Source organism: Oryzias melastigma, linkage group LG5 (genome assembly GCF_002922805.2).
Source record: "Oryzias melastigma strain HK-1 linkage group LG5, ASM292280v2, whole genome shotgun sequence".
Taxonomy (NCBI): domain Eukaryota; kingdom Metazoa; phylum Chordata; class Actinopteri; order Beloniformes; family Adrianichthyidae; genus Oryzias; species Oryzias melastigma.
In genome coordinates, this window is record NC_050516.1 from 33,849,335 (window position 1) to 33,870,824 (window position 21,490).

At 43.1% G+C, this 21,490-nt stretch overlaps 2 long non-coding RNA genes across 4 annotated transcripts in view; both read left to right on the forward strand.

The window, feature by feature from the left end:
- LOC112144870 overlaps positions 1-20,375 on the forward strand; it is a 31,955-nt gene extending 11,580 nt beyond the window's left edge. Inside the window, exons 3-5 of one of the 3 annotated variants that reach the window (XR_002918982.2) lie at positions 8,205-8,276; positions 14,197-14,321; positions 15,107-20,375. This is a non-coding gene — a long non-coding RNA (uncharacterized LOC112144870). Of the gene's footprint in view, positions 1-8,204; positions 8,277-14,196 lie in introns of all 3 variants that reach the window. The other 2 variants (XR_002918983.2, XR_004947931.1) reach the window with 2 other exon arrangements.
- Positions 11,683-12,216, forward strand: LOC118598792. Its single transcript, XR_004947932.1, has 2 exons — positions 11,683-11,824; positions 11,940-12,216. It is a non-coding gene; the product is annotated as an uncharacterized LOC118598792 (long non-coding RNA).
- Positions 20,376-21,490: the final 1,115 nt, after the last annotated feature.

Below are 21,490 nucleotides of genomic sequence, written 5' to 3' on the forward strand. Positions count from 1 at the left end.
TGTGAAAATTGGTAATTTCCCGCGGCACACCAGACCATCTCTCACGGCACACTAGTGTGCCGCGGCACACTGGTTGAAAAACACTGCTCTAAGCTGCGCACGTGCGCAATTGCGCACTGCTCCCACGCCCATTGCGCACAGCAAATCTATTCTGCGCACCAGTGTTTATTTCGTTGACGAAAAATTTTCGTCATCGTCTTCGTCAACGACACTATTTACCCAACGAAACGAAAACCAAACAAAAACTCCCGCCCAGACACGAAAACTTTAACAAAATAGACAGACTTTGTCGTCAACGAATAAAAACGAAGCGAAAATGCTCTTCGAAGATGATATTCAATCATAATGACTGCTGGTGGAGGAGGGCGGGAGCAAATGCAGAGCGATCCAATCAGAACACAGAGCCCTGCAGCCCGCCCGGGAAGACGCTAATTCAATGAATCGTGTCTGTGATATAGGTGAAAAATGTCTATTCAGGTAGAAAAATAAAAGTACATATATGGACACATTTTACATTTAACACGACCTTCAATAAGACGTTGTGTGGAGCGACCATCACAGGCAAAAACACAAGAAAACCTGAAGCGACGTTTGCAGACAAGCCAGCCTGAAATCCAGCAAAGGTAAACATACAAACTCGATTATTTCCAGCGTATTGGGCTGAATCCTAATTCTCCCCGACCCTTCAAAGTGTTGTGGCATTTTAAAGAGTAGAATTATCTGACATAGTTGTTTTAAGGGGTTACTCTAGCCAAGCTAATTAGCGCCGGTACTGCGCGGTGGAGAAGCGCTTTTCTTCACGCGGGTGAAGCTCTGAAGCTCAGAGGTTTACATTTAAATGTAAGTCTGGCTTTATTGTTTTAGCATTTACTTTTGTAAAGTTATAAACCGATGTTGTTGTGTATTTCTGAGCGCTAGCAGCCCCGCTGCTTCTTCAGATCAATCAGTCAACGTTTTAATCTCCAACTCCACCACGTCTTACATGGCCGGCGGTGGTATTACAGTTCACCACACACATGCTGTTCAAGCACAAATAACATCCTCACACGTGTCCTGGACAGCTTACTCCCCAATGAATGTTTTTTTTATGCATTTCCTCCTCAATACAAGTTTTTTTTGTTTTTTATGTTCGGACATTTACAATAAGACTGGTGTTACACATATTTACAAGTGACCAGCACAGAGTGTGATGGAAATTCACGTTTTGTCCACATGTAATACGTGCAGCCAGGATCCCGTTGCTGCATTACCGGCACACATTTTAAGTTTGTGCAAGGCTGGATTTTTTTTTTGTTGGCCGCACATATTTAAAATTAAACTTTAAAGTTAAAGTCCCATTAACTGTCACACTCCTAAATGTGTGAAATGTGTTCTCCACATTTGACCCATCCCCTGGTGGAGCCGTGAGCTGCAGAGACAGCAGCACTCAGGAAACATTTGCTTGTTTAACCATAACCATAACTGTAATCTTAACCTTAACCCCTTTACTCTGGGTAAGTGTGACTAAGAAAAAAGTCTAGCACTGGCTGCAGATTTTTTTGAAAATTACGTGTGAATAGACACTTTCTTATTGGAAATGGGATGGAATTATAATTATTTATATGTATAGTATATAAATATATATTTTCTTTATTTTTCTTTTAATGAGTTTTAAGTTGTTGAAGCTGAATTTGCAGAAATGACAAGTTTGGAAAGCAAAGTGAAGTAAAATGTTTTTTTTACAAATTAGTAAAATCTTTGTGTGTTATTCATATGATTATACTTAGTAAATTTAATTAAAATGCATTATCTTTATTCTATATTTTTGTCGACTAAATAACTACTGTAATTTAGTCGACTAAATATCTACTGTAATTAAGTCGACTAAAATTTGACTAAAATAAATAGAATCAATATGACTAAATTGCGACTAAAACTAAACCCTATTTTAGTCAAAAGACTATGACTAAAACTAAATTAAAATCCTCTGTCAAAATTAACACTGCTGCGCACAACATAAAATTTATTCTAACTTTAAATAAAATGATCATATAAGACATGCATTCTGTGTCACTTTAAATGTAATTCCGAGATTGACAGACAGTTGAAATATAGACGTGAATACAGAGTGAACCCTCATTGTTGCTAATGGTGGTCGAAGGAGCGCTCAGTGAGTTTCTGGGTTTGCTCAGACGCACAAAAAATTAGAGGGAACATTGCCAGACGGTAACATTGAGAAACTGGAGGACAGGATGTGTTCATTTGATTGAATAATGGTTTTTGCTCTCTGTACCACCTGCCTCTCCCACAGAGAGTTCAGACTCTTCTGTTGAATACCTGTGATCCTAGAGCAGACTTTAACTATCTTATTGAGTCTGTTTTTGTCTTTGATAGACAAGCCGCCAAACCAACAGACAAAAGAAAACATTAAGAGGCTCTCGATAAAAGACTGATAAAACATCCTTAAAATGTTGTTACAGACTTTAAAAGAGGCCAGCCGTCTTAGTAGGTAGGTTCTTTGTTGGCATCGTTTCACTAAGGATTCTGTGTTTGTGTCAAATTTTAGGGTGGAGTCAAACACAGTCCCTAAATATTTATAGTTTCCAACAATTTCAACTTCCTGCCCGTGAATGGAGCTCGTTTATGGTTTCACTTTGTTTCTTCTAAAGTCAATGAGTCAGTCTGTCCATCACCATTGCAAACAGGAAGGGGCTCAGAGCTGATCTCTGATGTAATCCCACCTCCACCTTGAACTCCTCTGTCACCCCCTACAGCACATGTTGAGGAAAAATGAGTCAAAGTAAAATGAAAAATCGAACTCTGCTTGGCTCAGTGGGTCTGTTTATTCATGAACAAAGTCAGAGAAATCTTCCAGCGTAACAGTCAGATTTTGTTGAAGAAAGCCCCCGATTCTTTATTTCCTCCAATCTTTATACCCGAGTGTGCGTGACCACAAGCACAGCACACACACCGCCTTAACAATCCATCTTTGGCAATCCTACCAGAGGAACCTTTGTCAACACCAGACGATCCAACACCACATCTGGTTTTCCGTCTTATCTTTCCTGGAAACCTTTGTCAGACCATTTATTTTAGACACTTTTCTGGACACTGGAATTGAGAAATGTCACAGCGACCTAGTACCTCTTCCAACTCAAAGTCTGAAACATTAGCTCATATTCATTGGACTAAATACTCAAACACATCATTAATTCTGAAGTTCACTTTGGGGTTATAACTTGCATGTTCTGTCAGGAACCCCAGGCATAAATGGAGCAACCTTTTTTCCTACATAATCCCCCCTCAAGGTCGTAAAGCGACCTTCAACCAACGAGAACTCTACCATCACAAGTTGACATCAGAACTGCGCCGCAAAAATTTAACTGTTTTAGGACAAGAACCCCTCCTGTAGGATTGCCAAGAACACCTTATAGACACCCCTGTACTTTTACCGGAATGAGTAAACTGTAAGTCCCTTGATTAATACAAAAGGATTATAGGTACGAGAGAGTGTAAACCTTGTACAATACATGATGAAAATATCTGTAAGCGCTGCTCACAAGCAGTTGTCTAATGCGATATATAGAAAGAAAACATGTATACACTGATGTGCTGGACTACACAGTAACTTAGATTCCTATGCATTTATACGGAATACCAAAGTGTAATATATGGTGGTAAATGCACAGTAAAATTGGATGTAACACATAATAAAATATACTGAGTAAGATAATGTTTATTTATAACCCTCTAGGTACTTTACGAAGATAATACTGCAGTAACTATTAGTCTAGCATATGATGCAATTTTGAATATAGCATTAGCTCCACTCTGCATTACCGAACATATTAGTCGGCACTTCTTACTCTGTATGTCACTCACACCGGTAAAACATCTCACAGAAACAAGTTTCCGTCAGTTTGCAGTAATCAAACTCAGGCATGTATTTGTGAATCATATGTGCAATATCGAAAAACCCGCCGGCGAACAGACCCTTTGACTTACTCAAATTGTTGATCGGTAACGGGAAAACTATATTGCTACTCTGGCGCCACCCAGCAGCAACCCCGCAGGGTACATATGACCGCAGATGCATCACCTTGTTTCAGACAAAGTAATATATAGTCCTGTAAAACAGTTATAAGGACAATTCATCCAAACACATATAATATCACACTCCATTATGTTTTTTTTTTTCATCAGCTTTATTCCTCTTTAGTTACCACAATTCTGCACATCTCCTTTATTCTTAAAAATGGCAACCATCACACTTCTCCTCCATTCCTCAGGCATCTTCTCACCACCTAAGATCCTGTTGAACAACCCGGTCAAAAACTCCACTGCCATCTCTCCTAGACACTTCCATACCTCCACAGGTATATCATCAGGACCAAGAGCCTTTCCACTCTTCATCCTCTTCAAAGTAGGGCTGGGCGATATGACGATAAAAAACCGTCGTACGATCTCCAAAGCTGACGATATGTCATTTTTAAGATATCGTTATATCGCGATCTTCTACGAAAAGCTGCAAGAGCGAGAAGGCAAAAGCTTGTTGATAGCTGTGACTTTAAATCCGAGCTACTGCTGCTCCTCCTCTTCCTCCTCCTCCCCGGTGTGTTTTTCCTGTTTGGAAGTCACGTGACATACAACGGGACAGAGTCGCGTGCGCTGTCATTATGGATCGAGTCTTCTCGAGTAATGAATGACGGAGGTCCGAAAAAGTAACAAAAGGAGACGCAGTGTCTTGCAATCGACTTCAAAAACCTTGACAACAAAATAATCCGATGGAGAGGAATCATCACAGGACAGGAATCGCATTTTAATAGAGAGAAATCAGGCTGAGAACTTTGAACTGTGTGCTAAAGTTTAGGCTAAAGTGGGTGCTAGCAACTCGTGACAGACATGCTAGTTTGGTTCTTTAATGTATGTCGGTCGCACTCCCCTTGTAAGAAGTGTAAGTGAGTTTGCACATAATTTTCTTAATCCGTGGCGTCACCGTCGAGGTTCTTTCTTGGTCGTTCGGACCGAATAAAAGCCCAACTAGAAGAAACAGCGCTAATGCTAACGCTAGCTTTCTGCTCAGTGACAAACACAGCAGAGAGCAGATGTTAGTGCAGGAGCTGTGGATGTAAACTTTTTAAAACTGCCACAACATTTACTGCTATTATCTCTGTGTTTTGAATCTTAACAGTTTGGCAGATGTATTTGATGTTATCATCCAAGTTTAAAAATGTTTTTTGTATCAGTTAAAGATGCTAGCTGGAGCCTTTTTCTCAAAGTACAACAAAGTCGTCTATTTGAAGGTAAATTCTGAAGCAATTGAGATTTATTTAGCATGTATGTAATCCAAAAATAATACAAGTTTCAGTTTCATTTTAAAATGTGGTAAATGGTGTTTTTTTTTAAGTATTATTATTTTTATTATTTAGCACTTTGAGCTGTTTTTAATAGAGAAAGGACTTTACTAAACTTTATCAGTCATTCATGCTATAAACTTCATCAGTCTCCCTCATTTCTGGTCTTGGGTGACAATCATTTACAAGCTCTGTTTTATGGATTTTAGCACAAAGGAAAAATTAAAACTCACTGATATTTAGAAGCTGTTCATTTGACAGCAATGCATTACCTGTAGCAGTAGAAGACGCAATTCTTGCAATATTTACAGGTTAATCTTAATAGATAACTATTTAATTTGAATAAATGTAAATATTTGTTCAAAAATATGTTTACTTCTTTCAACTAAAATCAATATAATTAAATTTGAATTTATTTTAAAAATATCGTGATAAAATTGAAATCGTGAAATAAAATTAAAAAAATTGTGATTTTATTTTTTTGCCATATCGCCCAGCCCTACTTCAAAGCCCCTCTCACTTCACCTTTACTAATCTTTCTTACTTCCTGCTCCGCAACCGTCACCTCTTTTACTCTTTGTTCTCTCTCATTCTCTTCATTCATCAACTCTTCAAAGTATTCTTTCCATCTTTCCATTACACCACTGACACCTGTCACCACATTACCATTCCTATCCTTGATCACCCTAACCTGCTGCATGTCCTTCCCGTCTCGATCTCTCTGCCTTGCTAGTCTGTACAGGTCAGTCTCTCCCTCCTTACTACCCAACCTAGCATACAAGTCATCATAAGCTCTTTGTTTGGCCTTTGACACCTCTACTTTCACCTTACGCTGCATCTCCCTGTACTCCTGTCTACTCTCCTCAGTCCTCTCAGTGTCCCACTTCTTCTTAGCTAGTCTCTTACTCCGTATACACTCCTGCACCTCCTCATTCCACCACCAAGTCTCCTTATCAACTCTCTTTCCTGATGACACACCAAGTACACTCCTACCTGTCTCCCTGATCACATTAGCTGTAGTTATCCAGTCATCTGGGAGTACCTCCTGACCACCCAGAGCCTGTTTCAACTGTTTCTTAAAAGTCATGCAACAATCTTCTTTTTTCAGCTTCCACCAGTTTGTCCTCTTCTCTGCCTTTGCCCTCTCTTTCTTCATCTTCTTCACCACCAGAGTCATTCTACACACCACCATCCTGTGCTGTCTGGAAACACTCTCACCAACCACTACTTTACAGTCACTGATCTCCTTCAGATTACACCGTCTACACAAGATGTAGTCTATCTGTGTGCTTCTACCTCCGCTCTTATAGGTCACTCTATGTTCCTGTCTCTTCTCAAAGAATGTATTCACTATCGCCATTTCCATCTTTTTTGCAAAATCAACCACCATCTGTCCTTCTACATTCCTCTCCTGGATACCAAACCTGCCCATCACCTCCTCATCACCTCGGTTTCCTGCACCAACATGACCATTGAAATCTGCACCAATGACAACTCTCTCATTTCCAGGGATGCTCATCATCACTTCATCAAGATCCAACCAGAACTTCTCCTTCTCTTCCAGCTCACATCCTACCTGTGGGGCATACCCACTAACAACATTGAACATGACACCCTCCATTTCTATCTTCAGACTCATCACTCTATCTGACACTCTTTTTACCTCCACAACACTCCTAACAAACTCCTCCTTTAGGATAACTCCTACTCCATTTCTCTTCCCATCTCCACCATGATAGAACAACTTGAACCCTGCTCCTAAACTTCTAGCCTTGCTACCTTTCCACCTGGTCTCCTGGACACACAGTATGTCTACCTTTCTCCTCTGCATCATGTCCACTAACTCTCTACCCTTTCCTGTCATAGTTCCAACATTCAAAGTCCCAACTCTCAGTCCAACACTAGTGACTTTCCTCTTCTCTCTCTCCCTACGAGCCCGCCTTCCTCCTCTTCTTCTTCCACCAACAGTAGTCCAATTTCCACCGGCACCCTGTCGGTGAACAGCACCGATGGCGGTCGTTGTTAACCCGGGCCTCGACCGATCCAGTATGGATTTTGTAGGTCTGATTCGCATATTTAATTTGGCAAAGATTTTACGTAGGATGCCCTTCCTGACACAACCCTCTGTATTTATCCGGGCTTGGGACCGGCACAATGAGACCCTGGCTTGGGCCCCGCCGTGGCTACATTTCTCCAACTTTTAAAAACAATATGATTAAACCTCCAGCTTGATACACCTGAACTGGATCTTGGCTTAAGATCATGAGATGGTTACCAAAGTGCTGCACTGTGCCAACTTTAGAGCTTCTGACAAGTTGCACCAGCATCACTTCTAAGAGCTTCTAAGAGCTGAAACTTCAACTTTATAGAATAGAATAGAAATGCTTTATTCATCCCAGGCTGGGGAATTAGGCATGAAACATTTTTTGATCAATACATAGCCATTCGTTTTATTTTTGAAATGTACTTATGTTTTTTGATTTCATTTTTGTCATTTTTTTTTTTTTTAGAATCATTGTAGTTTGTGGAATTTTGTTTTATCTTCTAAAGCTTGATGTTTTCTTTGTTATTTTCTTTTTAATTGTCATTTAGATCTTTATACAGTTTTGGGTTGATGAGTTTGTTTATGTGATCTAACCTTTTAACCTTCTAAACCATAGAGAAAATTATGGAAAAAGTTCATGTTTGTGCGAGAAAAGTACAGAAAGTATGAGGATTTCGAACTTCTACACTCCAACTTCAGATTTCACGTATTGATGGGTATTTTTCGAACATAACTTCTTGCCCTGTACTCATGGCATGAGTTGACATAATTTATTTGGAGAAAGTCCTTTTTTTTTGGTCTCTAACTTTTCTTTCTTTTCTTTTCAGGAGCAGCGTTTCTGGCCGTCGTCAGGTAGAGGTTGGAGTGGCAACGTCTCCCCGTTTCCCCAGCTGTGAGAAGTAAGTCCATCTATTATCTAACTTTTCTTTTTTTTTCATTTTAAGAGCAGCATTTCTGGCATTGTCCAGTAGAGGTTGGACAGGGAACATCTCCTTGTGGGTCATTGATGTCAAAGTTTAAAGGAATCTGTTCAAAGGGTAACCAAACAGGGCGGTTGAGGGCTGAATCCGTTCTCAGCTCAGATTTGGCAAAAAGGGGGCGGGGCTAGTGGAGCCATACTGGAGAAGCCCCTGGCTGCAGCCTACAGACCGGGGCGTGCCTCAACGTGGGCGGAGTCAAACGTTTAATGGGCGGAGTTAAACGGCACGTTGAGGGACGCCCACTGTTTGTGGTTCTTCTTCGTCACCGCAGTCTTTCGTCTTCTTCTTCGCGTTTTCCGTCAACAGTATTGACACCTGCCGGATCCCGGTGATGATTTAATCAATTTAATTCATAAAGCCCCGACATGCACACATTTTATTGATTTATTTTGGGAGAAAATTCGTTATTTCGATTTTAGGATGTAAAGTGACGTGCACGTAATTGTCTAAATACATGTTGCCAGCGCTGAACTTTGTCCCCGACTGCAGCATGGACCCGGAGGAAGAAAGAATTCTGAGCGCGGCTGTCTGCAGTTCTCCCATTGATATACCGTTTATTTTCCACGGTCTTTTACGGCTTGTGACCTCGCTTTCCTCCGGGGGATGGACCAAATGCGGAGAACAAATGTGGGGCTTTAATTTTAAATACGTCCAACTAGGGCTGGGCGATATGGGAATTTTCATATTGCGATATCGATTTTTTCATTTTGTGCGATAACGATATTAAAAACGATATCAATCAAATAATCAAATAATCAAAGTAATCTTTATTGCAGAGATTTACGACTTCAGATTTTTACACCTTAACTTTGCCCCCCCCCATTAAATCTTAGTTAGTTCAAATTAAACTTTCATTATTTTTTGTATTAACTGTAGTATTGAAACTAACTGTGAGGAACATTTAAATATTTCTAATAAATATTGTACATATACATAATGTAAACAATAGTTAAGCCATAACGGTGGTATGTTTTCAATAGGCTGTAGAGAATTTCTGATTTAATTTAATCTGACTGCAGCACATAGAAGTTTCTTTCAAATTAAAATTAAGTCTTAAAAACATTGTTCTAAAGCAGCAAATATATTGCAGTTATTTTTATATCATTTTCTAATTTCTTCTGAACAGAAACTATAGGTACTGCTGTGCAGCAGAAGATAATAAAAATGTCAACTTAAAATAAACAGTTCTGATAATAGATTTAATCATCATTTCACTCAGTCATCTGACATGTGTACATGTTGGAGGATTGATCAAACACATAAGATCTCTTCATTTAGTGTCATGTCAGGAGTCGTTAAAAACAAGTTTATTTTACTATTATTAGATCACCTCATTAAGTAATGAACATAAACGGAACAAATGTAACTAAGAAATTCATTATTGATACACAATAAAACAACAAATTATTCTAATTCGAAGCTCTATACAAAAGCTTTTGGTTAATATTTTAACAAAACCTTCAAACTCTAAACTCCGCAGCCACAATCGAGTCCCCGCCCCCCTGCGCGCGGCTGTTACTAGCATGCACAGTCTCTCCTTCTCTTTCAGCCCCGCGTGACACGTAACGCGCGGCAATAGACAGACTGTCTCCTTTTTTCTGTTTTCATGGAGGTTCTCCTCTAAATCAGGTGTTTAAACTCCTGATTTTAAAGCGTGTCTTCTCTCCCTCGCACTCTGTGGGTCTGTCGGTAACAAACAGCTGCGGAGGAATAATCCGGTCGGACCGAACCATTTTCAGTTTAGAGGAGGGGGGTCCGGTGACGACGTTTCCAAAACAAAATATATAAACATCGTTACCTTGACATTAAAAATAAAAGTATTTGCGATTATATATTGGTTATTGGTTTACTGAAATAATGTTTTCTGTTGTGTCCTTTTGTCATCATTCGGGGCCTCCGTCCCCCGCCCCCCTCTCAGTCTGGGCTCCTAGAATCAGACACTCCGTAAGAAGAAGAAGCGCTGCTCTTCCGGGGGTTTCTCCCGTGTTATTTAACACGAAAGTTTATCGCAATAGACTCATTTCACTATCGAAAAAAAGTAATATCGCGATAACGATAATTATCGTTTTATCGCCCAGCCCTAATTGTCCTATAATTTTTTTTCTTTTAATTGGGTTGTTTATTCCCTTTATATTATAAGTAACTAAATTAAACAATCCCATTATGAATCATTTATTGCATCATATATTTCTACCCCGTCTTTACAGTGACATACCTTGTGCAAAAACAAAATAAAATTTAATTCATTTTTCCGTGGAGCAAATAAAAGTTCACTGCTTACGTCATTGGAAACAAAAAAACACTCAGAACAAAAAACAGGACTTCCACTTTTCCAGTCAGCCACAGCATCTAAACTGTAACACAGGCTGACCCCCGATAGCTCCGGGACAGAGAGTGGTGACTTGAACTCTCTGGGACATAATGCACAGCTTGTGCTCCTGAGACAAGTAGTACAAAAAAATGTAAGTCTCATTGAGTTCTAAGTCTCAATGAGTATAGTTCACTCATAAAACAAAATAGAACGAAAGTCTCCCGTCAGTTTCTTTTACTAACTTCTTTAACATAAACTATTAATTTGTGACAACCAAAATGTTCTCAATATATTATTTACCTTCATTCGCATCTTTCTCCAAATATCTTATTACTCACCCAGTATATATAGTACGACAAAAACGTCATTACATTAGGGTAGTTTTAATTGGAAAGCTATCTTAATCAGATCCTTCTTCCTCCTCCATCATAGCCTTCAGGTCTGCTGTCAAAAGCGTGACGTTTCTGCCCCTCTTCGAGCCGATGCTCCACCCCTCCGCGAGTCTCTCCTCGATCCGCTCCCTTTCTCCACAGTTCACCTGGACACCCAGCCTCGCCAGAGTGTCTAAGGCGCTTGTCAGAGTGGCAAAGATCTTGTCTCCCGTGTCCATCTTCATTTTGAGCCGCGCTGGATACAGGCACTTTGCCTGGATGTTCTTCTGCTTCAACTGTTTCACAACAGCGTGCACTCGGGTTCTCTTCTTTTGTAATTCTGGGGAGTAATCTTGATCGAAAAAGATTCTTTTGCCTTCAAATGACACATTTCCTTGTCTCCATGCTTGTTGCAAAACCACGTCTTTTACTACTGCGTCCTGGAACTTCACCAGGATGGATCGGGGGGGCGCCGTCGGGTTTGTTGGTTTGGACTGAAGGGAGCGATGCGCTCTCTCAATTTTTATATCCAACTCAGATGGTAGCTTCAACACTTTGTGCAGCAAACCTTTAACAAACGTGGTCAGATTTCCTCCTTTGCTGCCCTCTGGTATTGGTAGATACGTAGATTTTTTCTTCTCATCCTGTTTTGTAGATCATCACATGCGGCTGAGAGTTGCCGTTCGCATTGCAGCAGGTAGCGTAACATCCTGTGCTGTTTAGCCTCCGTGTCTTCCACGGAGCTAACGCGGTCTTCTAGCTCGCCGATTCTGTGCTGATGGTCCGTAAGTTGCTCTTTGATTTCAGTCACAGATTTCTCCAGACGATCCAGACTCTCCTTTGTATACTTATGTCCCTGCATGTTCTCTTGACGAAGTTTTTTCATCTCCTCAAGCATAGACTCACTCATCAGCTGATCATCGTTGCTGTCATTACAAGCAGCTGAGATGTCAGGGCTTACTTGAGGCGAGCTTCTTTTTTTGTTGTCATTTTCCTTTGGATTTGCTTGTTTATTTCCCTGTCTGGTCTTCGAGGCTGCACTCATATCTGGGTCTTGTATTTTCTTAGTTCGAAGGTCTTTTAAAATTGTCACTTTTCTAACTTCTCTGACGGAGCCTAGCGTCTAAGCGGCATCACTCATCATGACGTCACCGGAAGTCCAAACGGAAATTTTATTTTTTTTAATTTAATTTTTTTTTAATTTTTTAATTTTATTTTACTGAACATTGATTGAAGTTTGGAATTTAAAATGCCCTTCACTTGCACTTAGGCTTTTGTTAGGCATTTTATGTTACAGCCTTTTATTGTTAAGAAAGTTTATCTCAATACAATGTTACAAAATAAAGTATTTCTGATGAAAACTATTAATTTTGCCATTCTTGTTTTCATAATTAATGTAGAACTGCTAAATTCCGCGAAGCACACATTTTTTTCCTTAAAAAAAGGCCACATATAAATTTGCGATTAATCGCGAGTTAACTCTGGACAATGCGATCAATCGCGATTAAAATTTTTAATCGCATGACAGCTCTACTTTTTCCCATTCCCACTCAGTCTGAAGTTCCGCTCACAGGCATAACTTCTGAAAAAATAAATTAATTTTAACATCGTAGCTTTAGCTCTAGTGTTTACATTCTTTTGGTTATGGTAACTCTTGTACATTTGATGCAATTACAGAAACTCCAGCTTATTCTGAAGAAAAAGCCTCGCGATGCTGAAGGGCGGATGTAATCAACATGAATCAGCTGATTCTGCTGCGAAAAAAATAGACTTTTCATTGGGGCTCTGCACCAATATGTAATGGATAGAATGTAAAATATTGAAGAAATTTGAGGATAGAAAACTGGAGAACATTTTCAGATTTTGCTTTTAAATGATCAAAACAGCAGTGATTTTTATCATTTCTATGTTGTTTATTTACAAAAAAAAGTTTAAAATGACAAACAAAATTTCTTTCTATCTGAATCTTTGTGGGGGTTTTTTTATCAGTTTTGTTCATTCTGATCCCCTGTTCTGAATTAAGGTATAAATGATGATTAAATACAAACAATTTAAATGTTCACATTCACTGTGTGACTTTGTCACAGTCCATCCAGTAAATAGACATACACATAGCACTAAGCTTTACTATTAGAGCTGTCAGGCGATTAAAATTTTTAATCGTGATTAATCACATTTTGTCCAGAGTTAACTCACGATTAATCGCAAATTAATATGTGCCCTTTTTTTAATAAAAAAAAATGTGTGCTTCGTGGAATTTAGCAGTTCTACATTAATTATGAAAACAAGAATGGCAAAATTTATAGTTTTCATCCGAAATAGCTATGTTACTTCACTTTGTCAAGTTGATCAGGCAGTCATGCAGGGCTCTAGACTAACTTTTTGCGCTAGTTGCACAGGTGTGCCTAATTTTTCTTCGTAGGCGTAGCCTAAGAAAAAAATTTTGGTGCACCCACCTTCTCGACGTGATTGCCTTTAACAGCACTTTTACATGGCCCCTTTCCTTTTTATTTGCTATCAATATCTGCATTAAGACTTGAACTTATATCTGGTAAACATAAAGCCCGTTATTTATAGCAGAGTTCTACAATCATGATAAACTACTACACTTATATATAAAAATCAATAAAAATGTGCAGTTTGAAAAAGCTTAAATTTGTGATAGCGAGTGAAATGGGCAGAACCTAAGTTTTCTTGCTCCACTCCATTCTGATGCATCCACTTGTAGACAAATAGATCCATGAACATCTTTGCTTTCCTGGTCTGAGCTGTAATCTGGATCTAAACTGTACGACTGGATAGCTCTGATATTGCTCACCTTTGTTGCACTGTAATGTTAGCTTGGGGGTGTGAGGGGCTGTAAGCTAGCGGGAGAGCGAGTAAACGAAGATTTCAGTAGATAGCAGTATGGGGTTACTTCAGACCACTCGCGCTGACAACTCAGAGGTGAATTTCTAATTAACTCCTGTCACTTTGCAGAAAATATGTCCTTGAAAATGACAAGTTTTCAGATTTTTCCTAAAACAGCAGAATCTTAATGAAAAGACCAATTTAAAACCCTTTGGATCAAATATAGTTGGAGCAGGGCTTGAAAATTATTCACAGAGCTGACACTTTAACTAAAAAAAAAAAATCTTTCACATTTTGTGATCAATAGGCAAGAGGAGGACATTGTGTTTCCGGGTCTTTCAATTCGCGAGTCCCTGGTGAAGCTGCGGGATCAGCTCAGCGTCCTTCTAGATCAGTAACCGGAGGTCGATCCAGCAAAGAGCTACAGCTGTGGTACACACGCACACACACATACACAATTCACCACAGAAAAAAACAGCAAGTTTCTGGTAGAACTTTTCATTAATGTTCTCGTAACCCTTCCTCTCTCCTTAGCTTGTTTACATTAAAAGTGGGGTCATCTTGACCCCACAAGACAGTGCGCTGAACTTTTTTTCTATCATTGATTTTTGAGTTTCGCTAATGTCCATGGCAGACATAAAATCCTGTCCACCTTTGTCAACTCCTCATGAGCAAACTGCTCCAGTTGTCTCAGGTTTGATGGGTGTATTCTCCAAATGGCATGTTTCAGCTCCTTCCACAGATGTTCAATGGGATTCAGATCTGGGCTCATGGAAGGCCACTTTAGAACAGTCCAACGCTTTTCTCTCAGCCATTCTTGGGTGTTTTTGGCTGTGTTTTGGATCGTTGTCCTGTTGGAAGACCCATGATCTGCGATTGAGACCAAGCTTTCTGACACTAGACAGCACATTTCTCTCCAGAATGCCTTGATAGTCTTCAGATTTCATTCTACCTTGCACACATTCAAGACACCCTGTGCCAGATGCAGCAAAGCAGCCCCAAAACATTACTGAGCTTCCTCCATGTTTCACCGTAGGGACAGTGTTCTTTTCTTTGTATGCCTGGTTTTTGAGTCTATGGACATAGAGTTGATGTGCCTTACCAAAAAGCTCCAGTTTGGTCTCATCTGTCCAAAGGACATTCCGCCAGAAGCTTTGTGGCTTGTCAACATGCATTTTTGCAAATTCCAGTCTCGCTTTTTTCTGATTTCTTTTCAGCAGTGATGTCCTCTTTGGAAGTCTCCCATAAAGTCCACTTTGGCTCAAACAACGACGAATGGTGCGATCTGACACTGATGTACCTTGGCCTTGGAGTTCACCTTTAATTTCTTTGGAGGTTGTTCCGTCTCTTCAATTTGTCATCAATTTTCATCTTGTGGCCAAGTCCAGGGAAGTTGGCTACTGTCCTGTGGGTCTTGAACTTCTGAATAATATGAGCCAATGTTGTCACAGGAACTTCAAGCTGTCTAGAGATGGTCTTATAGCCTTTACCTTTAAGATGTTTGTCATTTTTTTTCGGATGTCCTGTGTTATTGTTTTAGCCTGTGTCCCCACCCCCTTGCATTATGTTTGTATTGTAAAGAACTGCGGTTGCTATGGATGCGGAAGTTGAGCACTGTGCGCGCTGGGTGATGACGTCAATATATAGTGAGTTTGCGGCGTTCGCGCCGAGTCCCGTTCGATACTGGAAGCTGTGAGGATAAAAGGCAGAGAGTTCAGACGTTTTAGGCTGTAATGAATGCTGTGTGCAAGAGGAAATAAAGAGGCTATCAGCCCTGTTCAAGAACAACGGTGTCCCTTTCATTCTGTTACCACTCGCGGGCCAGTCAGGTCCAGACCGGCAATAACAGTGGCGTCCGACCACGGTCCGAAGCCAGAAGCTGAACGGTAACACTGGGGGCTTGTCCGGGATACACTTTGTTGTGCACCAGGGCTGAAGAAAGAAGAGGAATTAAATTGCGTGCCGCGCACTACGCCTGAGAGCGGAAAATGGCAGCGCGCAGTCAAAACGCAGTAGCGGGTGGAGTCCGGCCACGCACGAGGAACTCAGCCATGAATGTAAGCACGAAATCCTTTTCTGCAATATGTAGCTGGAGCGGACTGTGATCAGAACGTTCATGCACTGAAGGATACAAACAAGGGAGAAACGGATTGTTTTGTCACAAGCATGGAGCTAATGTTAGCTGAATGTGAGCGGGCATGCCGAGCCCTGATGAAACAACACGTGGTGGCGGAGGAGCTCTACCCAATGCCTCCCATTTCCACCAACCCCTTCATAACACTTACCAACAAGCAAGATCACGTGGCTAGTGAGTGCACAGCTTGTTTTCATCCTCAAATGAACAACCATGAGCCCATGATGTCCACCCCAGCTAAACCACCTTTTGCTAATTTATCCACCCCCACTGCTACATCCTGGCTTGCTAATTCCCACATATATCCACCTCATGACTGGCATGCTAGGAGCAATCCTCCAGTTGTCATAGGACCCCCATCACCTGGCGTAACGCTGCCACCCTGCACCACCCAGAAAAATAGGTTTCTTCCATCCAATGTTCACGTTTCACCCCAAGATGTAACCAGGTCATCAAATAACTGGGCAGAACTGTGTCAGAACACTCATGTGAAATTCCTGTCACCACCCCAAAGCTTCCATTCACCTGGTGTCCAACATAATTCTGTTCTGTATGATGATGGGGCAAAACACCCTGTGGAGAGTGAGCGAATTCCAATACTGCAGCCAGAGCACTTCGATGGATCATGATCATGGAGAGATTTTCTTTATCATTTTGAGAGGTGTGCAGAAGCTAATCATTGGACTGAGAAAACCAAAGTCGTTCAGCTCAAATTTTGCCTGGTCGGTGCTGTTGGAGCTATCATCCACAAAAAACCCAAGTTCGGAAGGTCGGCCTCGTGGAGTTTCCAAAGAATTGTGGAGGAAATTGAGGCTGCTTATGGGTCCAGTTCTGAACATGCTGCAGCTATCGGCATCGAGCTATGTCAGCGAGTCAGAAGACCAGGTGAAGCTTTGCACACTCCCAGAGAACCAGGGCACCATCCAGACTCAGGTACACCCGGGAATGAGCTTCATTTCTGGGCTAGACTTCCAGAGAACCAGGCCACCATCCAGCCTCAGCTACACCCAGAAATCAGCTTCATTTCTGGGCTAGATTTCCAGAGAACCAGGCCACCATCCAGCCTCAGTGACACCCAGAAATCAGCTTCATTTCTGGGCTAGACTTCCAGAGAACCAGGGCACAATCCAGCCTCAGCTTCACCCAGAAATCAGCTTCATTTCTGGGCTAGAAATGTCACGTAGGTCCCTCTTTGGTACCAGAGTCACGAAAAGCCTCCTGTGGTACCAGGGTCACAAATAGCCTCATATGGTATAGGTACAAAAATGGCTAGACTTCCAGAGAACCAGGCCACCATCCAGCCTCAGCTACACCCAGAAATCAGCTTCAATTCTGGGCTAGACTTCCAGAGAACCAGGGCACAATCCAGCCCCAGGTACACCCAGAAATCAGCTTCATTTATGGGCTAGACTTCCAGAGAACAAGGGCACCATCCAGCCTCAGGAACACCCGGGAATGAGCTTCCTTTCTGGGCTAGACTTCCAGAGAACCAGGGCAACGTCCAGCCCTAGTGACACCCGAGAATGAGCTTCATTTCTGGGCTAGACTTCCAGAGAACCAGGGCAACGTCCAGCCTCAGCTACACCCAGAAATCAGCTTCAATTCTGGGCTAGACTTCCAGAGAACAAGGGCACCATCTAGCCTCAGGATCACCCGGGAATGAGCTTCCTTTCTGGGCTAGACTTCCAGAGAACCAGGGCAACGTCGAGCCCCAGTGACACCCGAGAATGAGCTTCATTTCTGGGCTAGACTTCCAGAGAACCAGGGCAATGTCCAGCCTCAGCTACACCCAGAAATCAGCTTCAATTCTGGGCTAGACTTCCAGAGAACAAGGGCACCATCCAGCCTCAGGAACACCCGGGAATGAGCTTCATTTCTGGGCTAGACTTCCAGAGAACCAGGGCACAATCCAGCCTCAGCAACACACAGAAATCAGCTTCATTTCTGGGCTAGAAATGTCACGTAGGTCCCTCTTTGGTACCAGAGTCACGAAAAGCCTCCTGTGGTACCAGGGTCACAAATAGCCTCATATGGTATAGGTACACAAATGGCTAGACTTCCAGAGAACCAGGCCACCATCCAGCCTCAGGAACACCCGGGAATGAGCTTCATTTCTGGGCTAGACTTCCAGAGAACCAGGGCACCATCCAGCCTCAGCTTCACCAAGAAATCAGCTTCATTTCTGTGCTAGAAATGTCACGTAGGTCCCTCTTTGGTACCAGAGTCACGAAAAGCCTCATATGGTATAGGTACACAAATGGCTAGACTTCCAGAGAACCAGGCCACCATCCAGCCTCAGCTACACCCAGAAATCAGCTTCAATTCTGGGCTAGACTTCCAGAGAACAAGGGCACCATCCAGCCTCAGGAACACCCGGGAATGAGCTTCATTTCTGGGCTAGACTTCCAGAGAACCAGGGCAACGTCTAGCCCCAGTGACACCCGAGAAGAGAATGAGCTTCATTTCTGTGCTAGACTTCCAGAGAACCAGGCCACCATCATGCCTCAGTGACACCCAGAAATCAGCTTCATTTCTGGGCTAGACTTCCAGAGAACCAGGGCAACATCCAGCATCAGCTACACCCGGGAATGAGCTTCATTTCTGGGCTAGACTTCCAGAGAACCAGGCCACCATCCAGCCTCAGCTACACCCAGAAAACAGCTTCATTTCTGGGCTAGACTTCCAGAGAACCAGGCGACCATCCAGCCTCAGTGACACCCGGGAATGAGCTTCATTTCTGGGCTAGACTTCCAGAGAACCAGGCCACCATCCAGCCTCAGCTACACCCAGACATCAGCTTCATTTTTGGGCTAGACTTCCAGAGGACCAGGGCACAATCCAGCCTCAGTGACACCCAGAAATCAGCTTCATTTCTGGGCTAGAAATGTCACGTAGGTCCCTCTATGGTACCAGAGTCACGAAAAGCCTCCTGTGGTACCAGGGTCACAAATAGCCTCATATAGTATAGGTCACAAATGGCTAGAATTCCAGAGAACCAGGGCACCATCCAGACTCAGGTACACCCGGGAATGAGCTTCATTTCTGTACTAGACTTCCAGAGAACCAGGGCACCATCGAGCCTTAGCTACACCCAGAAATCAGCTTCATTTCTGGGCTAGACTTCCAGAGAACCAGGCCACCATCCAGCCTCAGCTACACCCAGAAATAAGCTTCAATTCTGGGCTAGACTTCCAGAGAACCAGGGCACCATCCAGCCTCAGCAACACCCAGAAATCAGCTTCAATTCTGGGCTAGACTTCCAGAGAACAAGGGCACCATCCAGCCTCAGGAACACCCGGGAATGAGCTTCATTTCTGTGCTAGACTTCCAGAGAACCAGGGCAACGTCCAGCCCCAGTGACACCCGAGAATGAGCTTCATTTCTGGGCTAGACTTCCAGAGAACCAGGCCACCATCATGCCTCAGTGACACACAGAAAAAAAGCTTCATTTCTGGGCTAGACTTCCAGAGAACCAGGGCACCATCCATTCTCAGCTACACCCGGGAATGAGCTTCATTTCTGGGCTGGACTTCCAGAGAACCAGGCCACCATCCAGCCTCAGCTACACCCAGAAAACAGCTTCATTTCTGGGCTAGACTTCCAGAGATCCAGGCGACCATCCAGCCTCAGTGACACCCGGGAATGAGCTTCATTTCTGGGCTAGACTTCAAGAGAACCAGGCCACCATCCAGCCTCAGCTACACCCAGATATCAGCTTCATTTTAGGGCTAGACTTCCAGAGGACCAGGGCACCATCCAGCCTCAGTGACACCCAGAAATCAGCTTCATTTCTGGGCTAGAAATGTCACGTAGGTCCCTCTTTGGTACCAGACTCGCGAAAAGCCTCCTGTGGTACCAGGGTCACAAATAGCCTCATATGGTATAGGTACAAAAATGGCTAGACTTCCAGAGAACCAGGCCACCATCCAGCCTCAGCTACACCCAGAAATCAGCTTCAATTCTGGGCTAGACTTCCAGAGAACCAGGGCACCATCCAGCCTCAGCTACACACAGAAATCAGCTTCAATTCTGGGCTAGACTTCAAGAGAACAAGGGCACCATCCAGCCTCAGCTACACCCAGAAATCAGCTTCAATTCTGGGCTAGACTTCCAGAGAACAAGGGCACCATCCAGCCTCAGGAACACCCGGGAATGAGTTTCATTTCTGGGCTAGACTTCCAGAGAACCAGGGCACCGTCCAGCCTCAGGTACACCCGGGAATGAGCTCCATTTCTGGGCTAGACTTCCAGAGAACCAGGGCACCATCCAGCCTCAGCTACACCCAGAAATCAGCTTCAATTCTGGGCTAGACTTCCAGAGAACCAGGGCACCATCCAGCCTCAGCTACACCCGGGAATGAGCTTCATTTATGGGCTAGACTTCCAGAGAACCAGGCCACCATCCAGCCTCAGCTACACCCAGAAATCAGCTTCATTTCTGGGCTAGACTTCCAGAGAACCAGGCGACCATCCAGCCTCAGTGACACCCGGGAATGAGCTTCATTTCTGGGCTAGACTTCCAGAGAACCAGGCCACCATCCAGCCTCAGCTACACCCAGACATCAGCTTCATTTCTGTGCTAGACTTCCAGAGGACCAGGGCACCATTCAGCCTCAATGACACCCAGAAATCAGCTTCATTTCTGGGCTAGAAATGTCACGTAGGTCCCTCTTTGGTACCAGAGTCACGAAAAGCCCCCTGTGGTACCAGCGTCACGAAAAGCCTCCTATGGTACCAGCGACACCAAAGGCTTCCTGGGGTACCAACGTCACGAAAGACCTCCTGTGGTACCAGCGTCACCAAGGTCCCTCTGTGGAACTAACGCCGCGGATAGCCTCCTGTGGTGCCAACGTAAGGAAAAGCGTCCTCTGGTACCAGCGTCACGAATAGCCTCCTTGTGTACTGGCTTCAAGAATATCCTCCTGTGGTACCAGCGTGAACAGCAAATTACTACATCTCCTTAACGACTGTGGGAACGATTTCAGAAACCTGCTTTTTCAAAAGTCACTACCTCGAGAGGACTACAGGAACGCAACGTAGCCCCATCCTGATGCACCAAAGCCCCCTTTTGCCCACCCCAAGCCACCCAAGCATCCTCCCTTCCCCCAAAAACCCATCCATCCCCCACTCACTCCAAAGTGTCAGAGGACATGCTGTTTACCAGGGATGAGTCAGCCAGAAGTCTGGTTGACTCATCCCTGGTGAACAGCAAATTACTACATCTCCTAAACGACTGTGTTCTTGATTTCAGAAACCTGATTATTCAAAAGTCTCTACCTCCAGAGGACGGCAGGCATGCCACATAGGCCCATCCTGAAGCACCCGAAGCCCCTATAAGCCCCCCCTCAACCTGCCCAAAGCACCACCTCTCCCCCTCTCTCCTGAAAACCCATCCATCCCCCACTCACTCCAAAGTGTCAGAGGACATGCTGTTCACCAGGGATGAGTCAGCCAGAAGTCTGGTTGAC